The 8,785-nt window shown below is 59.2% G+C and overlaps 1 long non-coding RNA gene across 1 annotated transcript; it reads left to right on the top strand.

Annotated features, from left to right (window-relative positions):
* The first annotated feature begins 559 nt into the window (after window positions 1-559).
* Window positions 560-3,454, top strand: LOC143682619 (uncharacterized). Its single transcript, XR_013175197.1, has 4 exons — window positions 560-731; window positions 1,090-1,174; window positions 2,430-2,497; window positions 3,270-3,454. It is a non-coding gene; the product is annotated as an uncharacterized LOC143682619 (long non-coding RNA).
* Window positions 3,455-8,785: the final 5,331 nt, after the last annotated feature.

The raw sequence follows: 8,785 nt of genomic DNA, 5'->3' as shown, positions 1-8,785 counted from the left end.
CTCCATGCTCGATGCGGGAGACGGAGACGCCGCAGCAGTGCTGTTGGGAAGCCCTGGAGACAGGCAGGGGCAGTGTTGATGCTCCTTGAGGCTCCTGCCAGCAGGAGGCCCTGGGGGGTCGTTTCCAGCTTTCTGTCCTGTCAGCAGGAAGGGAGAACACCGGGGCTTTTTCCCAGCACTGCCTGGTTCCCCCCGGGTCCCCTGCTTTCCCTGCATCATCTCCCCTCCCTCTTCAGCCCCGTTGGTGGGGAAACAGGTTGAGGAAGGGGAAGCATCATCCGTGAGGTCGGGGGGATCCTGAGCAGAGAGGTGGAGGTGCTCACGTGCACCTGGTCACCCCTGCCCACCCCTGCCCTCCTGAGCAGGGCGCAGGCTGGAGTGCGGTGTGTGCGGGGTGGGGCTTGGCAGGGGAGCCCGCCAGGAGTCTGTGTGGCCTTTGCACCTGCAAAAGCATGGGTGGGGCCTGGCTAGCTCCAGTCCTAAGGATTCCTTACCCTGGAAAAGATTCCTCACTCCCTTCCTTTCCTTTCATCCCCAAAACAGCCCCGAGCAGCGGGCAGCATCATGATGCACATTTGACAACCAGAGACACAGGCTCAAAGCAGGGAAGCGGCATAGGACTGAAGAGCAGTGGCCACTGTGGACTCATGTCTGCTGCTGAGTGGTCCGTGATGTGTGTCCCACAGATTGTGGTGGGGAGACCTGAAAGGAGTGAATCTGGAAAGGCTAGGGTAAGGTATTTGAGGTGGGGCACAGCAAGCACAAGCATTCCTTTCCAGCAGGGCCCCAGCTCCACCCCTCCCCCCACCCCGATGCCCTGCCCCGTCCTCCCACAGGCCTCCTCTCGTGGCCAGCTGGCCCGCGTCCCCTCCTGCGCCTGTCACCTGGCTGCTCCCCCTGGCGCCCGGAGCCCTGCCATTCAGCGGAAGGAGCAGACTGGCCACGAGGCAGCAGGCGGGCGGGGTTTTTAAATGTTAATTGTATTTTGACATCCTTACTAGTGATATCCATCCTAATGACATTTGGCTCAAGGCTGACAGCCCCCAGACATGTGGAGAGAAAGAGATGATAAGTAGTTTTAAATTGCAGCAGTGGCAAAGAGGCTGGAAAATCTTGAGTCTTCAAGAAGAAAAAGAGAGTGGAAATCAAGAAGAGGAAGATTCTTTCTGTGTAGGTGGGTCATTCATTCATTTAATAATCCAACATTTATTGGGCACCTACTGTATGCTTGGCATAGTGTTGGCTGCCCATGGAGCGTCCGGGTATGCTCACAGTCTGGCTGTGTGCCCCCATTTCTCCCTGCCTGGGTCTCTCTGATCTTCTAAATCCTACTCATCCAAGGTAAGTCAAGTGTCACCTCCTCCAGGAAGCCTCCTTTGACCTTCCCTGGCCTCAGTGATTCCTCTTTTCCTGACCACACAGGCTTGAGGTGCTCAGTGCAATAGGTGGGGTGCACCAGTGGGGTGCAGTCAGACCACTGCTCTAGATTCGGTCCACTGAAGACCTGTTCTGTGCCACTTCCTGCCTCGCCCTCATTTCTCTTTGTTGTTGAATGACATGCCTCCTCCATTCTGCCTGGCCATAGGAGAAATTTCCTTCTGGCTTCTCTTGGCTCCTGCCCCAGGGCCACTGGAGCAGGTTCTGCCTGCTTCCTCTGCTTTTCCTTCTTCATGTTCCTTCCCTCTTCAGCCCTTTGGGCAAACAGGCTGAGGGAGGGGAAGCATCACCTTTTAGGTTGGGCTGCTCCAAAACAGAAAGTTGAAGAAGCTGAAGTTGGCCTTCGCCCACTTCTCTCCCTTTACCCACCCCACCCCACTCCACCTACAGCCCCTCCCCTGCCCACCTCCTGCCCACCCACTAGGCGAATGACCCCTCCTTCCCAGATGCCTTGAGCCCCACCCAGGCAGGAAGAGACACAGACCTCAGCCTCTAATCCCCTGCTCTACACCCCTGTTCTTTTGGGGCACTCTTGTGGCATGGGTAAGGTCCCTCCAGGAAGCTAATGCCAAGTGTCCTCTATCCTAAATCCTTACAAACCTGGTTCTGGGCAGGGAGGGGTTAGCAGAGCTGCATGCAGGCCTGCCAGGGCAGACAGAGGGTGTAGACACGAATATGCAGGCACCCTGCAAAGCTCTTGGTCCAAAAAGGGCACTGATAGGTCCACAGACCCTTATCAGAGACCCTCGGGTCCAGATGTTTCTTGATAGATAATATAGCACAAATGTCATACATTATGCAAATCCCCCCCCCGCCCCCCAAAAGGTCTGGGGCAGTATCTTCAAAACAGATACATTTGCACTCCTGCGGTAGAACTGAATATCTCTCCCATCAAGGGTGACAGAGAGCCACAGTAATTAAGTAGATCTCACATCTGGGTTTGCTGCCAAATGAGTTTGCCAAAAACTTATGGACACATCTTTGGTTTTCAGAGTATTTTGGATTTTGGAATTGTGGAATGGGATTGTGGCATTAGCCAATTTATCACTCCAAGCAAAAGGTTAGAGAAAGTTCCAGGGTGTGTGTGTGTGTGTGTGTGTATGTGTATTCCTAGAGGTTGGATCTGCAATGACCAAGGAAGGAAGAGATAGATCCTCCAGGCCCTCTCAGAGGTCAGTAGCTGAGCCTTCTCAGCCTGTCCCAGAGCCTGAGGCTGGACACGGGAGTGGGGCTGAAAAATTCCAGAGTTCTATGCCCTGGAGATTCAATGTCTCTGTGGGGCAAAGGAGGGGATTCGGGCAGGGGCAACCCCTGGGCAGAGTAGGTTCGCTTACCGGAGGACTCCGGACCCAGGGTGTTCTCGGACCACCTCACCCCCACCCCGCCCACGGCTCCTGGGTTCCTGCAGGGTGTCTCATGACTTTCTGAAGAGCCTGGGGCGATCACATCGTCCTTACAGTCAGCTCTCATCCTGGAAATGTCCTGCTGGGAGACGGTTACTGTTTAAACAAACTCCCCCATCAGAGACATTTCCATCTAGTGGCCCGGTGTGGTGGAAACCAAAATCGAACCCCATCAGATACCGAGGCTGGGGGTGGTCAGGTCCGCTCACAGTGGGGTGGACCAGGCGTGCCAGGTTCCCACCCAGCCCCTCCACCTTCAGACTCACTCTGATTTTACTTGGACGCATTCTGAAAGTCAGGGTTTCCGAAGACAATTGCCCTCTTGGAATAGGATTGCTTAGAAATGGAAAAGGAGAAGCAGTCTTGTGAGTGTGAGTTGCTTTTGTGGTGGGTGGGAAGGGGGTGGGCAAATAGCTTTCTTTCACCAAGGGGGACAGAATAAGAGCAGGAAGAAAGAATCTGCGGCAGGGGAGTTAGTTCAGACCTCAGAAGAACTTCCAGATCACAAAGCTTTGAAGCACAGGTGCAGGACTCTTCTTTTTCTCCAGGACTGCGTGCCTCTCTCCCTCCTCCTCTTGAGTGTCCCATCCTCCCAATAATGAGATGATGTGTCCTCTTCCCCAAGTGGATTAGAATGCCTACCCTGGTCACTCACCCTGGTCTCAGATCGGCTTCCTTTAAGGGCTTCAAAATGAGATCCAGCCCTGAGGCCCAGCATCCTTAGAGAGAATCTTAGCCAAGCCCCTGGTCTTGCTGATGGGAAAACCAGTGCTCAGAGACGCTGGGCCACTTTCCCAAGGTCACACAGTTCTTAGCAGCAGAGGAAGGTCTCCTGGTTTTCAGTCCTGCACCCACCCCCGTGTGTGAGAGAGTTTGCGTGTATACGCACCTGTGTGTGCATGTGTGTGTGTCTGTGGGGTCTCTCTTTGTCATTGTGTGTGTATGTGAGCCTGTGTCTGTCTCCATGGCAAGTCAGTCACAGCCAAGCTAAGGAAGAGCTGGAAGGATTAAAGATTGTTTCTGGGAACCCGCAGGTGAGGCTGGGAGAGCTGTTGACTTGGGGCCACGGCGGTCTGGATGCCTGGGTGGTCCATCATGGCTGCCTGGGAGAACGAGGCCTGGGGCTGGGAACCTGCAAACTGGATGAGTCCACAAACTCAGCCATCTGCCAGCCAACAGTGTTTCTTTTTTTAACCCCTGAAAAATATAGCCTGCCCAGCCTTCTGCCACACAGCTGGTAGGGGGTAGGGGCTGCGGGATAATTATGGCCAGAGAGAAGGCAACACTGAGGGGCAGGGGGCGGGGACAGCAGCTGGGTTAGTTATAGCTCTCCCTAAACTGTGGCTGGTGTTATTTTCAGTTTAATTAGTTCATTCATTCATTCATTCATTCAACAAAAGGATGCTCGGACTGGAGGATATGGAGGATTATGCTGTGTTGTTAAATTCAGGCCTGGGCGTTGTCCTTGTGCATACATTGTTCTATTCCCTTTTCATGACCGCCTCGTAAGCAGGGTCACCACTGCTAGCCCAGAAGTTACCTCTGAGTGCATAAAAGAGAGCCCCATCTTTTGGGCCAATGCAGCCTTAAGATGGGAGGTGTCACCTGTCCAGCCCAAGGCAGGCTGAATTTGAGCCTCCCTCCACCCTCTCTGAAGTGTCCTCTTGCCCGTGAGCCTCGCTTTGGGCTCAGCATCATGATTCTTGCTTTACAGGGGGAAACTGAGGCCCTTGGTCAGGATGACCCAGGCATGAGTGCAGAGTCCAGGTTGAGCGTAACCAGGCAACTCCCAAGGACACGGCCTCTCCAGGAGTAACCTGAGTTCTCTGCAAGCCCAGAGCAGTGCACACTTGGCTGGGCAGGGCTGCTGGGCAGCGGGAGCTTTCATGGCCTTAGCTTATGTCTCTATAAAATGTGTCGTGCTGAGGGCCGCCATGACCACGGCGAGTGCCCTTCTCAAGGGCAGGCCATGAGCGTGGGCAGTCATTTGTGCATTCCTAGGGCTGAGAACGGAGCAGGATCTCGGACAGTGTGGGTTGAATAAAACCAACCAACATGACTGAATGAATGAAGGAAGGAAGGAAGGACGCAGGCCCTGCCATCAGAAACTCAATCTGATTGGGTAAATGAGACATGTATTTGGAGCCATTATAGGTGACAGCAAAGAGAGCACATGCTTTGCCAACATTTTTTTATTCAGCAAACATTCGCTGGGCTCCCGCTATGGACCAGGAACTGGATGAGTGAACATAAACAAGATACAGCTCTGGCTTGGCATGGTCTGGGGTTCTGGAGGAGGTGGAGCTGGAACAGGTCCTGCAGGAAGGGGCAGAGGCATTTGTTGAGGGTTATGAGGTCAGGAGAACAGACCAGTGGAGGGAGGTGTCAGTCCCCAGACCCCGCAGGTACCTCTCTGATCTCTAAGGGAGTTACCTGTAGAAACTGAGGGGCAGGCTGTGGGGAGGTGGACCAAGTCCCCCCAGGCCTGGGCACAGTTGAGAACAGGGTGGCACTCCGCAGTGCAGCCAGGGGGACCAAGGTACAGATGGGGAGGCCCCTGGCCAGCTCTCCAGCTCTGCTGCCAGCCGCTCTCTCTCCCAGCTCCCCAGCACTGTGCTGTGCGCCCTCCCTGGGACAAGGACTGCCGTAAGTCCTGGTTCTAATTGAAGCCACTTCTGCAGTCTGGGACAAGATGCTCTTGCAATCCTAAGAGGTCTGTGTGGCTCCCTCCCTCTCTTCCTCCCCTGCCTGCCTCTAAATGCCAACCCTCTGCTGGGATTTCTGCTCTGCTTTGGGAAGAAAGAGAATTGGGGCTCCAGCTTCTTCCTGGCAGAGGGATTCTTCTCTAGGCTCACCCCAGCCTGCTGGCCCCACCGGTTATACTCTGCAAAGGAGAGAGCTCCCTAACCCGCTTCCCTAACCTGGTGGGGTTCTGTGGTGGTAGGGCACTTAGTGGAAATGCCCTCTCCTCCACGACAGGGTGTCTGACCTGGGGCAAGTGGAATTACCTCATTGGGCCTCAGTTTCCCCATTGGGTGTAAGCTTGAGCCAGGAGCAGCGGGGAGTACAATGAACATGCCACATGGGGGCATCTGCCACGTGCGCGGAGATGTATGAGAAGCCGCCCTGCACGGTGAGGGTTTTGGTGACGCACAGGGATGTGGGGCAGCTGGCCCCTTTGCTTGGCTGTACTTCTCAGGGTATGTGTATGGAGGCTGTGTTTCCTGGATGTCCACCTCTGGGGTTAGGCGGGGTCCCTGCCACCTCCTCTGCATCGATGAGCTGGCACGAGAACGAACCGACAAAGGGGGCTTCCGGGAGAGGGCGCAGGTGGGGTGTGATGGGAGGGGCGCAGACATCTGGGCGGGTGTGGAGGGGCGGGGGGAGCTTCCGGAGACCCGGTCTTTCCTTGGGGGTGGGGTGGGGGAGGGCCCCCCGGGGGCTCCCGCTTTAAAAGGCCGGCAGAAGCTCCACGCGCTCGGTTGGCACTCGAAGCGCAAAGTTGCCGGGCTGGGCTCGCGCCTCCTAGGGTGCTGCAGCATCTGTGGGCGCCCCAGCCTAACGCCTGCTGCCCCCTCGCCCCCTCGTGCTCCCCGGCGCTCCCCGCACCTCCCGCAGCCACCCCTCTCCGCGTCTTCCTGCCTCTCCCGGTCTCTCGCTCCCTCTCTCGCTTGCTCTCCAGCGCGCTCTCTCGCTCGCTCTCATTTTTTTTTTCCCCTTCCTGCTGTTGCTGCCGCTGCTGCGGCGCCGCCGGGCGCCCGCACCTCGGCGGGCTGCGCTCGCTTGTCGGCTCCCGCCCCGCTCGCTTCCCGGACCCAGAACCCTCGGCCGGACCCGGCTCCCCCGGAGCCGCCTCGCCCGCTCCCTCCGGCTCGGACGCCCGGCTCCGCGGTGGCCGGAGCAGGGCTTGCCGCCGTTCCCCAGCTCGCTTGCTCCGCTGTCTCAAGAGCAGCAGGGACCAGCTTGCCCAACGCCGCGCGCTTGGTGGTGGCTCGGGCCGGGTGGCCGCCAGCTTATCCGCGCTGCGTCCCCGACTCCCGGCGGTTCCGCACCCGCCTCGGTCCTCGGCGTCAGCGCCGCTCGCCACGGCCGGGACTCTGGGCACCGCGAGAACCGAGCGTCCCGGACACCGGCCGGCCGCCTCCCTGTGCCCCCGGGGCAGGAGGGCGCGCAGCGGACCCCTGGCCGCGGCTCAGAGCTCGCCGGCGCGCGGTGAGTTGTGGCCCGCGGGCGGGTGGAGAGGACCGTGCCCTCCGGCCTCTGGGGCGCGGGCTGCGGCGGGGACACCGGGTGTCGGGGAGGTGGCTTCTGGAGAGCTCCCGCGCTCGAGGCTGCCCTGAAGAGGGCGGGTGGATCCGGGGGCCCTTGGGGCCGGAGGGCGCGGGACCCAGGCGAGAGGGTCTCTCCTCTGGGCTCGGGCCGACTTTCCGGATATCCCGGAGAGAGGAAATGAGCGAGGGGTATTTTTGCGGGCCTGGGGGAAAGTGTCTGTAGGTTAAGGGGGTTATGTCAGGTTCTACCGGATGGGGGTGGCGGGGGGGAATCGTGCCAGCTCTCAGGTGGGGGCGGAAGCCTTAGCGCTCCCCCTCTGCGGCGAGGCAGGGCAGGCGGGGGCGCGGGTATTATTCGCTCGCTCTGGGCCGGAGGGCAGCGCCAGCCTCGCGCGCCTCGGCTCCTTTCCCCGGAGCTCCGCCACTGACCGGCGCAGAGCGTCCGCTTGTCACGGCCGCGGCGATGCTGGGGCGGCGCCGCGGGGTCTGATGTCTCCCTGCGGCTCCGGGACCCCAGGGTCATGCTCTCTCCGGACACCCGGGACCAACCCTTCCTGGGACTCTGGTGATCCCGCGTCTCTGCGAGGGTGCGGGGAGGGCGGACGGCCGCGCGAGTGTGTGTGTGTGTGTGAGTGTGTGTGAGTGTGAGTGAGAGAGAGATGCTTGTGTGTGTTTGTGTGTGTGTATTGGGGGGTGGTCCCCACTCCCGGGTCGGGCTTCCCCGGCGCCGGCAGGCAGGAGGCGCCCCCTCCCCGCGTAGAGGCGGGGCCGGGAGGTGGAGGCCGGGATTGCTAGAAGCGCCCCCGCACCGGGGCGGACTGAAGCTGTTTGTGCTGAGACCGAGAGGCAGTGGCGGCGGCAGGGAGTCCTGAGGCCCGCACGTACGAGCGCCCCCTGTCCCCAGGCCACGAGTGACACCCCCGCTCTCAGACTTTCGGTCCTTTTTCGGAAGAGGCGCCTATCTGCTTTCGCCCCTCTCGACACCATTCCTACCTCTGGCGCGGGAGAAAGCTGGCTTTGCGGGGCACCGACTGAGCGGGACTTGCCTAGCTGGGGCCTTGAAGCCACGTGTCCGTCGGAGCGGGTTAGTCTGTCCCTCTGTCAGTCTGGCCTGAACTGACACGGGGCTGGGCGAGGGGTTTGAGGGGGCAAGCAGGGGGAGGAGGGGTGTGTGTGTGGTCCCAGCATGGTCACTACCGTCCCCCATTTCTGGGGGTAGGGACCGGGCAGGCCAGGCTGGCAGTGCTCTGAGGTTCACCATACTGGACACCCTGGTCCCACAGCCTGCCACTCTGCAGGGCTCAGCTTCGGATACTCGCCATGGCCAGCCCATGATGGAAGCAAAGAAGAAAAAATGTTCTAATCCTGCTCCCGCCCCCATGCTTCCTGGACCTGCCCCATAACATGGGCGTGGGTGGGTGAGGGGCGGGCCCTTGGGCTTGTGGGGTGCAAGCAGGGCCCTCAGAAACTTCAGGACCTAGGAGGTTGGAGAGCTTCTGTGAGGGGTGAGGACTTGCAAGAGCCTTTACTGAGAGCTTTTCTTGAGGTGGTAGGGACAGTTCTCATGGACGAGGCTGGCAACTCTTGGGTGTGGTCACCCACGGGTCAGGGGGCTTGTCACCTTTCCTGGGGCGACCCTGGGGGCTGTTGAAGAGGCCCGTGAAGAGGGCCTGG

The sequence above is a fragment of the Tamandua tetradactyla genome, chromosome 5 (assembly GCF_023851605.1).
Source record: "Tamandua tetradactyla isolate mTamTet1 chromosome 5, mTamTet1.pri, whole genome shotgun sequence".
NCBI lineage: Eukaryota > Metazoa > Chordata > Mammalia > Pilosa > Myrmecophagidae > Tamandua > Tamandua tetradactyla.
Note: the sequence above shows the minus strand (reverse complement) of the source record. Positions and strands in the feature narration are given on the sequence as shown.